Source organism: Bos grunniens, chromosome 19 (genome assembly GCF_055505025.1).
Source record: "Bos grunniens cultivar Pamir isolate PY7600 chromosome 19, Bosgru_T2T1.0, whole genome shotgun sequence".
NCBI classification, from domain to species: Eukaryota; Metazoa; Chordata; class Mammalia; order Artiodactyla; family Bovidae; genus Bos; species Bos grunniens.
The window spans coordinates 2,652,018-2,671,620 of record NC_141183.1 but is presented as its reverse complement, the minus strand read 5'-3'; positions in this window follow the sequence as shown (position 1 = coordinate 2,671,620).

The window sequence follows — 19,603 nt, the reverse complement described above, 5'->3', positions numbered from 1 at the left end:
AGGAAAAAAAATTAATATCCACACCTATCTTGGCAAGAATTTATAATCTAGTAGGGGAGAGAGCTTTCACAGTGTGGTGTTGGAGAAAACTCTTGAGAGTCCCTGGGAGCAAGGAGATCAAACCAGTCCATCCTAAAGGAAGTCAGTCCTGAATATTCTTTGGAAGGACTGATGCTGAAGCTCCAATGCTTTGGCCACCTGATGCAAAGAGCCAACTAGTTAGAAAAGACCCTGATGCTGGGAAGGATTGAAGACAAAAGGAGAAGAGGGTAGTAGAGGATGAGATGGTCAGATAGTATCACCAATTCAATGGGCATGAGTTTGTGCAAACTCTGGGAGATAGTGAAGGACAGAGGAGCCTGGAGGGCTACAGTTCATGGGTTTGCAAAGAGTCGGTACGCGACTTAGCGACTGAACGACAACAAAGAGGGGATATCATAAATACATAAAAAGATGATCTGTAATATTATATAATTGTGGTTGTTCAATAGTATATAATAACTGACACCTCTCAGAGGACTTTGTGATATTGGGATTTAGGAGAAAGGAAGATTGGTTTTAGGACAAAGTAGCTGCTGGCTGTTTGGGGGTCATCAAGGTTGATGACCATTCCCTACAAGCTACTGTCCTTCCTTGATAGTGAGTTTACCAGTATTTAAAGAGCCCTCACCCTGCAAATGAGCTTGACTTCAAGTGGTCTTTCTATGTCTTTGTGCCCCCTGATGAAGCTACCAGACAATTCACCATGGCAATAGGTAAAAAACATATTTCCACAAATACTTTTGCTGCTAGATTTGCCCTACTTGGCCCCTTCTTCCAGTTGCTTAGGCGCCCAGAGCATCTCAGCTTTTCCCATCCAAGCTCCAAGGCATTGGCATCCATCGAAGGCGCCCTGCCCTTCTTTCTTCTTGCTGGGCTGATTTGTAGGCTCAGCCCTGCCAATTCAAATCTCTAAAGATAGGTCTTGGTCCCGTCCGGATCCGCCTTATTTCTTCAGAGTCCTCAGTTGACCTCGATTTTCCTGGCACCCACCTTGCCTCCACTTCTACTTCTTAATTCTCATCTCCCTTTTGCTTCTCTTAGATTTTATCACCCTCTGTGAGCTCCTAGCTTCTATCCAGATCTAGCAGGATTTGCTCTGTCTCAGCACAAAACCACAGCCCAAGAAAAAGGCCATTAACTGTGTGACCTTGAGCAAGTCCCGGGATCCTGCTAGTCGTTCAGTGGTCTTATTTATAAAACTAGGATGCTAGTCCCCACTTCTCATGGATGATAATGATGATGATTCATGAACCGGCTTGGAAGCAAGAGTCTCCAAGAAGCAAAAACAAAACACAGAGTCCTAGCACCATCCTTGTAATTTATGAGGTGTTTATGCCAGGTACCATGCAACGCGTTATCATAATATATAACCTTCCAGTAGAAATTCTGAGAAACTAAGTGACAAGAAGTGGTGCCAGTGGGTACTAAAGTGTAACTGGGCTTCTGCTGCTCTGTCTTGGTCCCAGATGTGATCAGTTACATCTTCTGCTCCATTCAAGCACATGGTCATGTCTTTTCCCTCCTCCCTTGTCCACTCCTCCTCCCACCTCCTTGTAGGTTAAGCCTTGGATGCTAAGTCTCTTCAGTCGTGTCTGACTCTTTGGGATCCTATGAAATATAACCTGCCAGGCTCCTCTGTCCATGTGATTCTCCAGGCGAGAATGCTGGGCTGGGTTGCCATGCCCTCCTCCAGGGGATCTTCCCCACCCAGGGATTGAACCTTGGTCTCTTTCGTCTCCTGCATCGGCAGGCGGGTTCTTTACCACGAGCACCTGGGAAGCCCGGGTGAAGCCTCAGGAGCGTGTAACTTATACAGGGACTTCCCTGGTGGTCCAGGGGCTCAGACTGCGTCCTCCCAAGGCAGAAGGTTGAGGTTTCATCCCTGGTTGGGGAACTAGATCCCACATGCTACAACTCAAGATCCTGCAAGCTACAACAAAGATTGAAGACCCCAAGAGCTGCAACGAAGACTAAGCAGAGCCAAATAAATAAATATAAAAAATTTTTTTGTTAAGCATATAACTTGTGCAAAGTGCCCAGTTTACCTAATTCCAATCAAATCTCTCTTCACCATTACCCTGCCCAGCCAACCTTGGAGTCTGGTAAGGAAAAGCATCAGGGGGCAGTGTCTCAGCTGCTAGGATGGGGAGTTAGTCTTCTATGTTAGAATTAACAAGATTGGAACTGGAAAGCTGGAGAAAGACCACTGTCAAAGCCAGGATTACAAAAAGCAGGATTGCTAATCTGAAGAAGACAGAAAATGTGGTCTCAGATACTAGATCAAACTAAGTGTGAAAACAAGGAGGGCTCATGAACAAACGATTCTGAAACATACGAAAACAGTTAAGTTGAACAATTTACAAGAGTGTTTGGATATATGAATTTTCAAAACACATTATTTTTTAATGAAGATGAATTAACATGCCATAAATTTCACCGTTTCATATAATGGGGAAGATCCCCCGAAGGAGGGCATGGCAACCCACTCCAGTATTCTTGCCTAGAGAAACCCGTGGATGGAGGAGCCTGGCGGGCTACTATCCATGAGGTTGCAATGAGTCAGACATGACTGAAGGGACTTAGCAAGAGCATATAGAGGGAACTTGTTGTTAATGAATATTGGTTTTAAAACAAATGAACAGCATTTGCCCTGTGAAGTTAGATTACTATCTTATTGAGATTTAGATGTTGATTGATCTTTGGAATGAAGAATTTGGATTCAATAATTTCTCCCTTCTTAGAAAGCAATTATCTTGTAACGGCCAATCTTATCTCGTCACATGAAAATGATAATAAGTCACCATGGCAATTATCTCTGTGCAAACAGGGAGATTCACTTCTAAATTTCATCTTTTCCAACACAGTTCACCAGTTAGCTTGCCTTTCTGGCCAGTTTCTTTGAAAGTGAGAAGTCCACTCAAACAGGCTTCCTTCTTTAAACATACATCTTAAAGTTTCACTAATTCATTGTGCAAACATTTTCTGGAGGTCCTGTGTTGTGTGAGGTACAGTGTTATACAAGCGTGGACACACTAAGGCTCTGTCTTCAGGGATCCTGTGATTTAGTACATGTGCGTGCATGGATGCTTAGTCACTCAGTCATGTCCTACTCTTTGCCACCCATGGACTGTAACCTGCCAGGCTCCTCTGTCCGTGGGATTCTCCAGGCAAGAATACTGGAGTGGGTAGCCATTCCTGTCTCCACGGGATCTTCCCAACCCAGGGACTGAACTCGGGTTTTCCACATTACAGGCAGATGCTTGACTGTCTGAGCCAGCAGAGAAGCCCATTTTAATAGATGGATATAGATAATAAAACAGAAGTTAAGCAAGTGCATACACCAAAGAAGTTTAGAAACAATGTTCTTGAGTTCGGAGAACCATAAGGTGTTCAGAAGACTGCCGAGAAGTGTTCTTTTGAGGGGCTTCCCTGGTGCTCCAGTGATAAAGAATCTGCCTGCCAATGCAGGAGATGAGGGTTCAATCCCTGGTCCGGGAAGATCCCACATACTGCGGGGCCAGTAAGCCCGTACACCACAACTATGGAGGCTGTGCTCTAGAGCCCGGAGCCGCAAATACTGAGCCCACGTGAGGAGACTACTGAAGCCTGCGCTCTGCGGCAAGAGACACCACCGCAACGAGAAGCCCACCCACCCCAACTAGAGAGCAGCCCCCGCTCACTGCAGCCGGGGAAAGCTGTGCAGCCAACAATAAATAAACGAATACTGCTGCTGCTGCTGCTAAGTCGCTTCAGTCGTGTCCGACTCTGTGCGACCCCATAGACGGAAGCCCACCAGGCTCCCCCGTCCCTGGGATTCTCCAGGCAAGAACACTGGAGTGGGCCGCCATTTCCTTCTCCAATGCGTGAAAGGGAAAAGTGAAAGTGAAGTCACTCAGTCGTGTCCGACTCTTCGAGACCCCATGGACTGCCGCCTACCACGCTCCGCCATCCATGGGATTTTCCAGGCAAGAGTACTGGAGTGGGGTGCCATTGCCTTCTCCAAATAAACGAATAGAAGTATTTAAAAACGTTCTTTTGACGTGCTTGTTCCTATCTGACGGGCCCTGTACGTATCAGAACAGATCCTTTTTCCCTTTTAGGTTGAATCTACAGGATGGTCAGAGCCAACTTCTGTGATCCCTCGCTAGCCTTGTGGTAGTTTGACCTACGGTACAGATTTGATACCTCTATGGAACCTCTGAGTTTTTCTCATATCACCACTTTTATTTTTCCCATCGGCTGCTCTTATTTTTATTCTTAGCTTAGTTTTATGTATCATTTTAAGCCATCTAAAAATATATTTTACATGAAGTGGGACGTAAGGAATGATGCTAAAAATAATTCTGGAAAAGGCACAGTAAATGCACCTGCTCACTCAGAGCAGGTATGTTTTTTTAAGTGTCATCATGTCATTTAGACAAATATTGAAAAGGATGTTAATTACATGGGTGACATATTTTCATTCACAGTATACTGATTCGCACCCTCTAATTTGAACTGTTTTGTGGGATCATGGAGATTCACGTAAAGGAAAAGCAAAATAAACTCAGTACAGAATTTGAAAGCAGTTAATGTGTGGTCTGTGTTGACTTTGCCCCTCAGATCCTAATCTGTAGAGTTCAGTTCCTCTACATAAAGGTACAGGTCTCCTGCACAGAGGAAAAGGCAGTCCTCATAGAGGTACCCCACAGCTCTGTCTGTTGGTTGAGTTGGTGAATCAATAAGCAAGCAATGTTTCTGAGCTGAAGTCCACTGCCTAGACGTTTTGCATGTAGGCCTTTTTTTTTTTTTTTTTGAAGTCTCTATTGAACCCGTTACAACATTGCTTCTGTTTTACATTCTGGCTTTTTGGCTGAGAGGCACGTGTGATCTTACCTCCCAGACCAAGAATCAAACCCACGCCCTGGAAGGAAAAGTCTGAACTGCTGGAGCACCAGGGAGGTCCGTGCAAGCATCTTGACTTTGTTCCTCAGATCCATCCTAAAGGCAGATTCTCCCCGCCTCACTGAGAATGAGCAGAGCAAGGCTGATGGATAGTAACACAAGCACGCAGTGCTCTGGGCACGTGCCGATTCGTGGGTCTTCTCACCAAACCCGTGGGGCAGGGTCTATTTATTTTTATCCTCACTTTATAATCGAAGAAATAAGGGACAGAGGAGTTACATAAACTTCCCCAGGTTGTACAATGAGTGATGGAGCCAGGATTCAAACCCTAGCAATCCCACTCCAGAGTTTGTACCCTTAACCACTACACTAAAAAAAAAAAAAATTTATTTTGCTAAACAGATGACAGACATCTGTGTCCCACAGCGAAGTCTGTGCTCCTGAATTTACACCCCATGGCCTTAGGATCCAGGCCAAATCGCACTTACTGTGTGCACCCTTTTTGTGTGTGTGGGATTCAGGCTGAAAGGCACGTTTTCTCTCTCACGATTTATATGTAAGTCAGTGCTTACAGAAGAGCCACTCCACCAGAACGGTTCACACGGAAATAAATGGGATGTGAATGAGAAAGAAGCTGTTGTCGCGTGAGGCTCTGCAATGTGGGGGCTCCTCTGTTACAGCAGCTAAAATAACCATCCCATGAGGCTTCAGAGAAACGACAGATCCTGTTTGCTTGGCTTCTGTCAGTCAAGCAACTGCCAACTAAGAAGCCCTGACTTGGCACTTAGTGTCGTGCTAGGTACCGTAGGGCACAAAGAAATAAAAACTCTCTGCGACCCCATAGACTATACAGTCCATGGAATTCTCCAGGCCTTTCCCTTCTCCAGGGGATCTTCCCAACCCAGGGATCGAACCCAGGTCTCCCACACTGCAGGCGGGTTCTTTACCAGCTGAGCTAGCAGGGAAGCCCCAGCATTGACTTACATGCGCTATCGTGCGTAACAGAGAGAGCTAATGGGGAGCTGCCATACAGCACCGGGAGCTCAGCTGCGGCTCTGTGCTGAGGGTGGGACGGGGCGTGGCAGGGAGGCTCAAGGGGGCGGGGATATCTGTGTGCAAAGGGCCGATTCGTATGGTCGTAGAGCAGAAGCCAACACAACGTTGTAAAGCAGTTCTACTCCAAAACAAAAATGCTTTCAGAATATTTCAGATTTTAAAACAACAACAACAACAAAACAACTTTGGCGCCTGGCTCCACATTTCTGGGAAGGCAGAGGATCATAAGAACACCGTTAAATGCTGACATGCAGAGAAATGCCACCGAGTTAACGTTTGAAAGAGTGGTTTATCCACAGAGGCTGGTGGAGTCAGAAGGGCTTCATTCGATGAGCTGGACGTTGACCTTGGCTCGAAGCCCAGGAGAAACTGGGATCTGTGCAGGGTCTCCCAGGAAAGAGGGGGGCCCTAGCAGGAAACAAACGTGAGAGAAGGCCCCGCGTAAGTGAGAGATGGTGAGGCCTCTGCCCCACAGAAGCAGAGAGTCTTGCTGAGGAGCGCTGGTCACCAAGAGAAGCACCCAAGCCCACGTCAGACCCAGACAAGCGTGGGAAGCAGGCGATTATTTCAGCCGATTGAGTTCAGCACAGCAGTCCAGCCTCAAACCTGATTGGAGAAACGTTCTTCAGCAAAGTCTCCCTTGGATCTTTTTCTTGGAATATCTGCCTCTTATTTTGTCTCCCCTCTTTGCACACTTATTTCAGGGGCTTGTGAACAGACACCCAGATTCACCTCTAAGCACATCCCCATCCCCACGGCTCACCCGCATCTCGCACGTCTATTTTGTGTTCATTATTTTCCATCTACTATCATGTGTAAATCCTACTTCAAACCCCCACTTTTATCTCGGGTTATTTTTTATGAAGCTTCTGCTGCACATGAAAGGGTTTCCTTCTTTGCGCGTTTATAATAGAACAGGGACTTCATTTTGGATTCTCAAATAAAACATCATCCGCACTGTCCCTTTTTTTAACCCTCGGCTCTCGTCTGGTGTATCTTAATGTAACTCTCTTGTTCAGCATCTCTGTCTGTCTCTTGGCCACTTGCTACAAGACCTCAGCCAGCATTTCCTGCAGCGCTCAGTCATGCCACGGTAATAGTTTTTCCATTGAAAAATACCACACGTACAATATTTCCAATGGAAATACCACAAGAACAGTGTTTCCACTGAGCGTACCGCAACGAGAGTGCTTTTGTGGTATCTAAATTCTGAGATGAACGCGTAATGTTCATCTTGGATTCATTATAACTCGAGACCCTACTTTCTGGAAGGCTCTGAAATGGGGATGGAATTTTTATTTGTAGTTAAAAAAAATACAATAAAAATAAAAGCTGGGTGATGCCAAGACAACTTTGCACTTGCTTTTGTGAGTAAAATATAAATAGATTTAGCAAGTGGAAGAATGAGGAAAAACTTCATAAAAATGTACAGAGAGGCTTAACAGCTGGCAAAGGGAGAATGCGTATGTGTGTGTGCATGTGTATGTGTGTGTGCATGTGTGTGTGTGTGTGTGTGTGTGTGATAACATTTAAGGCCCTTCAGCAGCTGGGGAAGCAACAACCTGTAAAAACATTTAACATTTACAGCCACTCAGTGGCTGGAAAACCAAGTTCTCATAAAATCGATTTAACATTTTGGTGGCTGTTGAAGACATTTAATGCATGCATGTTTATACATCTCTGTTTATACTATAGCCCCATGAATTTCAGTGGGGTTTAATGGTCTTAAATTGGAAGAGATCATTTGAAACGATTGAGAGTATATAACGTTTTTGCACCACTGGCAATAAAGATGTTTACCAACACATATAGAATGCCTCTAGACATGTGAGTAAGTGCACCTAGAGTCTGATGAATTACACTCTCTATTAACTTTTGCATTTGTACCGTATCACTGATCTGCAGTGTCCTACTTTTGAAAGTCTTTTTTTTTTTTACAAAATTTCCAGTTGGAATAATTCTGTTATTTTCCAAGAGTTTAAGACTAAGCTTCTTAAATCCTGATCTGCCTGTAGTTTGGCAAACAAAATTATCTGTCAGGATAGCCCAATTTTTTCCATTTCCCTTGTTATGTCTTAAATCAGTGCAGTTAAAGAGGGTGACATTTTGCTATTTTTTTCCTTCCAAATTTTTTTTTCCTCTTGGTTAGTTCCACAAAATGAATTTGATGAGCAACAGGTTAAAGAGAATCCCCCCTTTTTTTTTTGTAATTTGGGAGGAGGGAGGAATAGTATTGAAAAAAAGTAAGTGGAATTTTTAAAAATTTTCCTTGAAACTTTTAAAGTTAATAATGGAACAAGCTATACTAGAAAGGCACAAAAATTCTAACATGCAGCTCACGATTTATAGATGTGTGACCTTGAAGTTAAAGAAGTCACAGTATCTTGAAACTTTGTTTCTACTCATGAAATATAGATAATTGGACTTCTTTTACCTACTCTCCTGATAGCTTTGAGGTTTAAATGATGTACTAGGTAGAAATATGTTTAGGTTGCCTTTGTATAGGTCAAAGGCAACCAACTCCAGTAACTCCAGTATTCTTGCTTCAAGAATCCCTTGGACAGATGAGTCTGGTGGGCTAGAGTCCATGGGGTTGCAAAGAGCTGGACACGACTGAAGCAACTTGGCATGCAGAAAGGACTAGACATGAAATATTATCTTAAGACAATAATAAAGCTATAACTCTCATGAAAACTTGAGCACATTAAAAGCAAATGCTTAATCAAAATTATAAGGATGTATATGTTCCTAGGCCCGCACAAGTGGAAGGTGAGAGCTAGAAACATTACAGGACCCACAGACCGGTCCTGCAAAAATTCATCATGTTATCCATGCTGAATCCTGGCTGTTATTTTCATTTGTTTTCTTCTCCAAGCAGAGGCCTTCAAGAGAAATAAACACTTTTAACCTACTTAATGTACTTAAGCTTTGAATCATTTTTACTCTTAGAGAAAGGCTTTATGATTATTTATATCGGAATTTTCTCAAAGCAACTCAGGGGAGTAAGATCCTAGATTATTATTGTATATTAGTAATATTTCACTAAGCACAGCAAATAAAATATAGAATTTTCCTCTTCCTCCCCTTTCTCCTTCTTCTCTTCCTTCTTTGTATTCTAGGGACAGAATCTACATAGAAAAAAATGACTGCAACTACCTCTTTCCCACAAGTCACTTTTATGGCTTGGAACCCAGATGATATTGCTATACTTAGTGTCATGAAACCCAGATGATATTGTTACACTTAGTGTCATGGCCTCAGCTAAGGTCCTCAACCCCAGTGGATAAACTCCCTTTAACAGACAAATAGATACAAAGATTTGAAACCACAGTTCTCTGATTTCTAGGCCACTGACCCATTCAAATTAAAAACAAATATTGATAACTCCATAACCTCTAATTCCAGCAACGAAGGCCCAGAGTCAGCCCTTATTTTATTCATTTTACAACTGAGAATAGGTTCAAGTGGTAGTAAAAATAAAACATGACAAAAATAAAACTGTTAAGTGTCATTCGAGAGATCTTTCCTGAGAAAGCCTACTCTCTTCTAACAGTTTGTGGGCATGTGTGTTCAGTTGCTCGGTCGTGTCTGACTCTGTGTGACCACACGGACTGTAGCCCCACCAGGCTCCTCTGTCCATGGGGATTCTCCAGGCAAGAATACTGGAGTGGGTTGCCATTTCCTCCTCCCAACCCAGGGACTGAACTGGGTCTCCTGTGTTGGCAGGAGGATTCTTTACCTCTGCGTCCCCTGATGCACACAAGCTCTGCCAGAGGAATGAGACAGAACTTGTCCGTCCCTCCATAAAGACCCCTATTCAGTGCTCAGGAAGAGTGCACATTGTGGACACTGTACTGAGAAAGCAGCACTGACAGAGGGCTTCCCAGGTGGCCCGTGGGAAAGACCCCGCCCACCAGCGCAGCAGATGCAGGATGCAGGGGTTCCGTCCCTGGGTCGGGAAGATCCCCCGGAGGAGGGCAGGGCGACCCACGCGTGTTCTTGCCGGGAGAATCCCATGGACAGAGGAGCCTGGAGGGCTACAGTCCATGGGGTCACAAAGAGTCAGACATGACGGAAGCGACTTAGCACGCACACAGAGTTGACATACATACACCAAAATGTGGAAAAGAGATAGCTGGTGGGAAGCTGCTGCCTAGCGCAGGGAGCTCAGCTCAGGGCTCTGTGACGACCCAGAGGGGCGGGAGGGGGTGGGAGGGAGGTTTAGGAGGCAGAAGATAATGTGTGCAGATAGCTGATTCACGGTGTTGCATAGCCGACACAACATTGTTAAGCAATTACACACTCCAATTTAAAAGTATATCCTATGGTAAGCCATAATGGAGAAGCACGGTAAAAAAGAACGTGTATGTGCGCGTAACCAAATCACTTTGCTGCGTAGCAGGACTGGCACTACTGTAAATCAGCTATACTTCAATAAAAACAAATAAATAAGGAAATGCAAAGTACAGCAAAGACCAAACAACAGCATGCCTTCGTGCTAAGCCATGGATATTTCAACCTCATAGGAAACCACAGAAAAGAAGTGTTTTTAAAAAACATGTAAACTAGAGAGGCGTGAACTAATGCCACAAAAATTCTCAACTAATCCCTGGGTTCCAGGTCACCAGGCAGGGTTTCCACAGGGCTCAAACCGCTGTCCCCGCCGCCCTCCCTGGAAACGTCCAAACAGCGCGGGGTAACCACCGACCCTGGCGCTGTGCAGTCCTCTTCCTGCGGGAAGCGGCAAGACCTTTGAGAGCGAAGAGACAGCCAAAGTTCGAAAGTTGTAAACAAGATACATCACGAGCCTGTGTGGCAGAGCCAGGAGAAGGGAACGGGGCTGTGGGGTGACACTCTAACTGGCCCTGGATTTTCCTCCTTCTGCTGCTACTAAAGCCAAAGCGAGCTTCTTCTAGACCCATGGAGTACTGGGCAAGGGATTGGTACCCGGCGCTGGGCTTCCTGAACGTAAGCATGTAACACAGCGTGATCTTGGAGGCACTGAATTGAAGAGATAGAGGGCTGCAGAAGGCGCTTGTCTCCTCGTATTCATACTTCTCTGATCTAAGGGAACACAAAACCCTCATTAGGAAGAGGGTCTAAACAATCAATAGCTAATGAACGAGAGTCAGTCCGAGAGTCTACATTTCAAATTTACAAGATTCAAGAAAATCTAGACGTTCAGTGGAATGTGATTGAGCAAAGCAAGTCATTTACCATCTCATGGGTAGTGCTTAATTTATAAACATTGTGGCTGCTGGCCAAGGACTTTAAAATCGGAGATGAAAGTGTAGAGATGAAAGAGACCAACAGTGTAAGAATATACAGGAATAAGAAACAGCAAGAGGCTCTAGTGAAGATACGGTTGGATCCAGGAAGGGCGGGGGAGGGGGGCGACAAATGAAAGACGAGGAGGGCAGGGAGAGCAGAGGAGAAACTTCTGGATAAAGATACTCTCTTGGCAAGATGAATGGAAAATAAAACTGCAGAATGAAAGACTGCTTAAAAGAGCAGTCCCTAATCCTCTGCCAGCAACGGGCTAATTTGTATTTCTGGAACTAGCAGAAAGGATGTCAGCTGAAACCCATGTCGGAGTCACCTTGCAGCAAATGTTCCACTGCACATGTGCAGTCAGGGGGGAACGAGATGAGTTTAGGCTTCCTGGAGTGAAGGATGCCTGCAAGAGCTGCAAGCATCCCATTCCTGACCGTCAGCCTCAGAACATATGCCCTTTCATTCTGGCTGCGCCGAGGAAAGAAAGAAAACAGGGCCTGGCCTGTCCATTAAGATCTCAATCTGGCCCTGAGGGAAGGCAGTTAGCACCCCTCCAGCTGTAAATGCTTCTTGAATGAGGGATGAAGGGCTTCAGCTGGACACCAAGAAAAATTCCCCGGCGGACAGTTCGAAAGACAGGTGAACAAGCTCTATGCACTCCAGACTGACATTCTCCTTCTTCACTTCGCTTTGTTAGCGTGAACGGTCACCGGTTCAGGCTGATCTTTGTCCACGCTGCTTTTCGTATCATTTCATTGTTGTTGTTCCATTGTAAGTCATGAGGAAGGGGCTGGAATTCACAAAAATGGCAACCACGTAGTTAATAAGCAGGGCCGAGAAATTAGGCTATCCAGGGCCAGACAACTATTTGTTCCAGGAAAGTCCTTCAAACCAGCTTCTCCAGGCAAATATTTTATTTATCTAGGGAACTGTCTCCTGTCAGGATAATGGCTTTCCTATCTGAGCAAGCGGTTGACTTACCAAAGTCAGTGTGCTCACCTAGCCTTGCTTCCTGACTCTGTCCGCCCATCCTGAAGGATGATGTCATGTATTTTTCTAATCTTATTTAGTTCCCAGCCTTGAAAGATTTACCTTTAGCCACTTCAGTCCAAATCTCCAAGCTCCGAATAGCTTACTTTGACTTATGTAATAAATTCAGTTTCTGTAATCAAGAAGTTTGGGGGTGGTCTCTTCAGGAGTGACAGCCGACAGAGGAAAGGTGTGTTTGGCTCCTTAGAGATACCAAACTGACTTGGCTCCACCGACTGAGAAGCCCACCTCTCAGCATTCTGATGCGTGTCATTTTGTTATAAACTGTTTCTACTTTACGCCAATACCACACTTTCAGAACTACACTTTCCTAAATATCACCTAGGACTCTGCATCTCCCAACTTGGCTGTTTTCCAAGATTTTTCTTGGCTAATTTTTGTCCTTTGTGTTTCCAAATGCGTTCTGGAGTCAGCTTTCTAGTTTCCAGCAACACCGCCCAGAATTCTACTCAATCTAATGGTCAACTGGGGATAAACTAATCTGTAAACTATTGGGGCCTTCTAAATGCATTAATTAAGTCTTATTTCTCTAACTAAGGCTTTATGGTTTTCTTTGTAGCTATTTTGTACATCTATCATCACATTTATTCCTAAGTATTTTACATGTTTTGAGTAAGTTACAAATGGTATCTTTTTTCTATTTTCTCTTTGTTGTATTCAGAGATCATGCTAAAATGGCTCATTAAGTCAAATTCCTTATCTGTTAGGGATTATCTACTTAAGCAATCACGTCATCTGTGAATAAAGATCATTTTATTTCTTTCCAAGCCGTGCATGCGTGTACATACTTTTTTGCTAGCAGAGTAGTGTTTGTTCTTCCTGCAATATATCTGATCTATGTGCTTTGGGTGGTCTCTTGTGGAGCTGACAGTTGACAGAAGCAAGATCTATTTAAGTCCTTTGAATTCCAATAGCTAATTAGTCCTAGGATTGGAAACAGAAGACCTGAGCTCAAGTCTGTTACAGCATAATTTTCAAAAGGGAAAAATTATGACTTTCATGTTGCTGTTCAGTCGCTAAGTCATATCCTGCTCTTTGTGACGCCACGGACCACAGCACGCCAGGCTTCCCTGTCCTTCACTGTCTCCCAGAGTTTGCTAAAACTCACGTCCATTGAGTCGGTGATGCCGTCCAACCATCTCATCCTCCGTCGCTCCCTTCTCCTCCTGCCCTCCATCTGTCCCAGCATCAGGGTCTTTTCCAGTGAGTCAGCTGTTCACATCAGGTGGTCAAAGTATTGGAACTTCAGCTTCAGCATCAGTCCTTCCAGTGAATATTCAGGGTTGATTTCCTTCAGGATTAACTGGTTGGATCTCCTTGCAGTCCCAGGGACTCTCAAGAGTCTTCTCTGGCACCATAATTCAAAAGCATCAATTCTTCGGCGCTCAGCCTTCCTTATGGTCCAAGTCTGACAACCGCACGTGACTACGGGAAAAACCACAGTTTTGACTCTGTGGACCTTTGTCGGCAAAGTGATGTCTAAAGGTATGTCCCTAAATAAACAAAACCAAATAACTTCTAATCTCTAAGTCCTTCGAATGAAGACGCATACTAACTGACATCCCAGTTCACTGGAGGTAGACTATGACCTTAAATTGGCAAAGGAGACCTAGAAGAAGTAGGACTTTCAGGGTCTAACTTTCTTTACCTCCCCAGTGCCAGGAATGCAGCTGACTCTCAATAAATATATGTCTGATGTAATTGTTAAGCTAGAAAAATATGTTTCTGATAATCACTCACTAACACACTGAATGCCAATTTATTCTGTTGGTTTCAGTAAGATTTCCTTTTCTAATACAAGCTAGCCAGAGAAGTCTGCAAGTATATTATTTGAACTCAGATCTTTTTATCAGGATATTTCTTTCGTAATTTCTTATTATAACACTTCTCCTCCTCTGGCTTACAAATGTTTATATAGACACAATAATGAATACTGGAAAATGATTTTATAGATAAAGATGTAGATAGACATATATATAAAAATGCAGATATGGATGTAGATACAATACATAAACAGAATGTCTATCTATCTACCTATGACAGTTTTCATTGTTATCCCTGTGTTATATCTTTCTAATATTTCCATTTGTTTTTTTTATTTCCATCTTTTTTTCTGAAACTATCCATCTAATACTTGTACTTTTCCAGTAGTCATGTATGGATGTGAGAGTTGGGCTATCAAGAAAGCTGAGCTCCAAAAATTGATGTTTTTGAACTGTGGTGTTGAACAAGACTCTTGAGAGTCCCTTGGACTGCAAGGAGATCAAACCAGTCAATCCTAAAGGAAATCAGTCCTGAATACTCATTGGAAGGACTGATGTGGAAGCTGAAATGCCAGTACTTTGGCCACCTGATGCGAAGAACTGACTCACTGGAAAAGATCTTGATGCTGGAAAAGATTGAAGGTGGGAGAAGAAGGGACAACCGAGGAAGAGATGGTCGGATGGCATCACCGACTCGGTGGACATGAGTTTGAGCAAGCTCTGGGAGTTGGTGATGGACAGGGAGGCCTGGCCTACTGCAGTCCATGGGGTCGCAAAGACTTGGACACAACTGAGCAACTGAACTGATAGTGAATACTTATACTTACCCTCTTTTTCATAACCTTTCATAGTTACATTATATTGCATTGATAAGTTCCAGCATCTGTGTCATATCTGAGTCTGGTTCTGCTCCTTGTGTTGTGTCTTGGCAGTGTGTTGTGGGGGTTTGTTTGATTTTTTTAGTATGCCTTGTAATTTTTTTCTTGAAAGCCACACACTTTGTGTAGGAGAGCAAAGATCGAGGTAAATAGACTTTTATGTCTGGAAATGGGCTCACGTTCCTTTCTGCTGAGTCTTTGGTGTGGGGTTTGAGTCAGTCAAGGGTGAGAGTTGAGACGGGTTTGGGGTTTGGCATTGCCATCTTACCGAGTGCACCCTGGGCTTCAGCTTCCTTTCGTGTCGAGGGCGGTGCCGGTTTCCCAGAGGTTTTCCCCTCCTCAGTCTCTGCTCCACTCCCAGCTTTAAGCCTCCTCTTCACGCTGTGTGTCAGGAGGCTTTCTCCTGCCGTTTTCCACTGTACTTGTTATTCAGTGCTGAGCCCACTGCTTAGGGCGGGAGGGGGCACTCTTGTTACTCTGGACAAACCTCGGGCGTAGACACGCTCTGCGTCCTGGGCCTCGGGGTCTGGCCCTCTGTGCTCCTGCCCTGCCCCCAGCCCTTGTTCCCAGTGTATACGCCTGTCCCTCTCCTGGGCTCAGAGGATTGCTGTTGTTGTCACTCCCTTCTCCCAGCTGCCAAGAGTTTTGAGCAGTGACCTAAAAGCTAGAAAGCTCCTCCCCGTCCTGACTCGGGGTGCACGGTTCTCACTCTGCAGGTGAGTGGGGCTCATGCTCCCCCAGCAGTGACCACAGTCTGCTCCTCCCCTCCCACCCCGCATGATTACGGATGTCTCCACAGGACCCTCACCCATATTTCTGTGAGCATCCAGAGGAGTCCAGAGCCTACCAGCGGGAGTAGACTATTCCCATATTGGCTGCCCCTCAAACCTCCACAGTCTCTTCAGCCTGTGCATGGACACATGCTAAGTTGCTCCAGTCGTGTCCGACTCTTTGTGACACCATGGACTGTAGCCCGCCAGGCTCCTCTGTCCATGGGCTTTTCCAGGCAAGGATAGTAGAGTGGGTTGCCATTTCATGCTTCAGGGGAGCGTCCCAATCCAGGGATCAAACCCACCTCTCTTACGTGTCCTGCATCGGCAGGGGGTTCTCTACCACTAGCGCCGCCTGACCCCCAAACGCTCGAGCAATTCCAGCTGAGTCCTGTGGCCTGTGTCCATGCCCCGTGTAAGCAAGTGTTGCCTGCAGGTGTCTGTCTGTCCTTAGATTTGGGGCTCGCTTGTAGCCCTGAAATCCCCGCTCTCTGATGAATTTATGAAAAATCATGACATCAGTTTGCCCAACACTTTTTGTGGATGGGCAGCTACATTCTTCCTAGCTGACCCCAAGTAGTAACCAGAAGTCAGAGAGGAAGGCTTCACTCTTTCCCAGCTTCAGGGTCTTTTCCAATGAGTTGGCTCTTCACATCAGGGGGCCGAACTATCGGAGCTTCCGCCTCAGTCCTTCCAATCAGTATTCAGGGTTGATTTTCTTTAAGATGGACCGATTTGATGCCCTTGAAGTCCAAAGTACTTTCAAGAGTCTTCTCCAGCACAATAATTTGAAAGCATCAATTCTTTGGCGCTCAGCCTTCTTTATGGTCCAACTCTCACATCCATACATTGCTACTGGAAAAACCACAGCTTCGACTATACAGACCCTGGCATTAGTGATAGGACCACAGGAAAATAAGTGGGCCATCAAGTGTAGAGCAGGATTGTCTTTCTTCTCCATTTTCCTAGTGTCTGGAGTTTCTGAAGCTCTGGGCTTTCATTTCGCATGAACACCATTGTGCCTTGGTCACGAGTCCCTTTGTACAATTATTCTCAAATGCACCCTGGTGCTGGATTCCTGATCTGTGCTGAGTGCTGCCCTCTTGCTCCCAGTGCGGTTCCACTCACTTTTCCTGCTCACCCCACTCCCCTCACTTTCCCTGTTCACCCTCATGACTTGGTCCTCGGCTGCTCCCAAAGCATCACATGGCTGGAACACACGTAACGGCAAGAGCCAATCCAGGTCACCCTGCCTGTTCCCACGGTCTCGGCAGCCCCTGTGGATAAGTACATCCTCTGTACCTGTCATCAGCCAAACTTTTCCTAGTTTAAACTTTGTGATGACTTTCAGAGCCTCTGCCTTTTCAAACTTTCCATGAGAAACCCTTAGCATCACCAAATAAATCTTCCTCAGCCATAAATTACAGCGGCATGATCTATGTGACCGAGGCTGAACCTGCAGGGGTACTCAGCTCGGAACGAGTTGGATTCACATCCGAATTCACCCTGGAATTACAGGCAGCTTTTTATTTTATTTTATTTTGCAATCTGCTTGCATTCTACCTTTCCCCCCCACCCAGTTTCAGTGGTGTAAAACTATGGTCACTTATACTGACAAGTTTAGGTGGGTAGGGATGAGGCTTCCCTTGCAAATATTCTGTCTTGCTTTCATTCTGAGAGATGAGTCTCCACTCTTCATTATTCACCTGGCATCCATGTCATGACACCGTGACTCCAAAGCTGTCATTAGGAAACAGCTCTTGTGTGAGTCAGGACCGACTGGTCTTTCTCTTTTTGCGCCATCTCTTCTCTCCTCTGTCAACTTTCTTCAGAAATAATTGACAAATAAAATTGTAAGATGCTAAACCATACAGTGTGATGGTTTGATATATGAAATCATTGTGAAAGGCTGTCCCCCACTGAGTTAATTAACACATACATAACACAACTAATATAGTTACTTTTTTTTTTTGAGAAAACATTTACATTCTATTTCCTTAGCAAATTTCAACTACCTAATGCAGTGCTGTCAACTATAGTCACCACGTTATGCACGAGATCCCCAGAACTTCATCTGGTAACAGCGAGATGGCTGATCTATTCCTGCCACAAGGTACGCCTTCAACAATATACCAAAAATGTATTTATTACCTATTTTCCAAACACCTGCAAAGAAATAACTCTAATGTTTAAACTGCATGTGAACAGGACATTTTCTTTAGTTGGAGTGTGATCATTCCCTCCCGATTCCCCATGATCTGTCAGTTAAATCATTTCTTTGTACTTGACTTTCAGTATTTCCTCCTTGTTTGAGAAGGAGACAGCTAACACCGAAAAATTCAAAAGTCCCGCATTCCATGTCCACCTGCAGCAGGTGTTCTTTGGGTAAATCTGTCCCAAAGTTTTCTGATCCCCTTCACCAGAACAGACCCTGAATAGTACAGCCAGTTGCCCTACACAGAGGCGCTCAAAGCACAAGTTCTGAAGCCCTTTAATAGCAGTAATTACAGAGCACTGTCTGCGACCTTGCGGTGAGATGTGGTGAAATTTCACAGCTGGAAGGACTCTTCAGGATCACACAGCACGACTATGCATCTCAGACTGGGGACTGAGGAGGGTAAAGCGACTGGTTCACAAACTGGCAGCTGAACAAAAGCTTTCCCCAGATCTCTCAACCTACTTGTCTTCCCTGTAATCTATTTGCATGTCGATCTCATTTTTAAAGCAAATATTTCTTGAATTCTACTCCAGGATAGGCTTTCTTCTAGTCACCATGTGAAGCAAAGAGACAGGTGCAGCCTGTCCCTTTGCGGCCCATGCATCCTTGAGACTTCAGCAAAACGCCCAAGGGCAGTTTCTGCACTCAGTCATCACGGAATCGCAGAGGGGGCGCCAGGAGGACCACTGCGACCGTGGACGAGGATCCACTCCCAGGACCACTGTCACCTGCTGATACACGGTGCTCCCACTCCAGGAACACTGACTTTTCTGAAACATACTCACCCTCTCACTTCTGATTCTAATCTTGCCTCAAACCCCTGTTTTCACAGAGTCTCTGAAAAGCACCTAAAACTACTCAGCACACCTTGAACCCTTGTGTCTGGTTATGAATGTATTCAGGAGAAGGATGACCTTAACCCCAAGCCCAAAAAGTCCTTGGCATAGATAAGAGCATCTTCTCCAGGGACGGAGAAGCGCCTCCATTCGCAGAGTGGTTCTCAATGGAGGCAGTTTTACCTCCCAGGAGACGTGAGGCTGCGTCTAGAGATAGCTGGAAAGGGGTGGTCCAGGCACCAAGTGGGGAGAGACCAGGGATGCTGCTCACAACCCTATGATACACAGCACAGTCCTCCTCAACACTGAGGGAGCCCAGAGTGTCAGCCCCAAAGGTCAACTGTGTCCGGGTTGAGAAACTCTTACCTAGAGCTGTGGTCACCTCATACACAAGTAACCCTAACCCGTGAAGCTCCATGGACCCTTCACCCCCCGCCCCAGGTAAACTAGGGTGACTGCTTTATCCCAGTGGACTCAAATCCAAACCCTTTAGAGGACCCAATCACCTTGCTTGGTCCAGTTTCATCCCTAATGAGGAATTGCAGTCTGTTGGTTGTGGTTTAGTCGCTAAGTCGTGTCCAACTCTTGGGACCTCACGGACAGAGGAGCCTGGCAGGCTACAGTTCATGGGCTTCTCCAGGCAAGAATACTGGAGTGGGTTGCCATTTCCTTCCCCAGCGTATCTTCCCAATCCGGGAATCAAACCTGGGTATCCTGCATTGTAGGCAGATTCTTTACCAACTGAGCTACAAGGGAAGCCTGTAGTCTGTTACCAACATACATAAATGCTTATGTAAAAATCAGGAATGTCAGACTTCACTGGTGGTCCAGC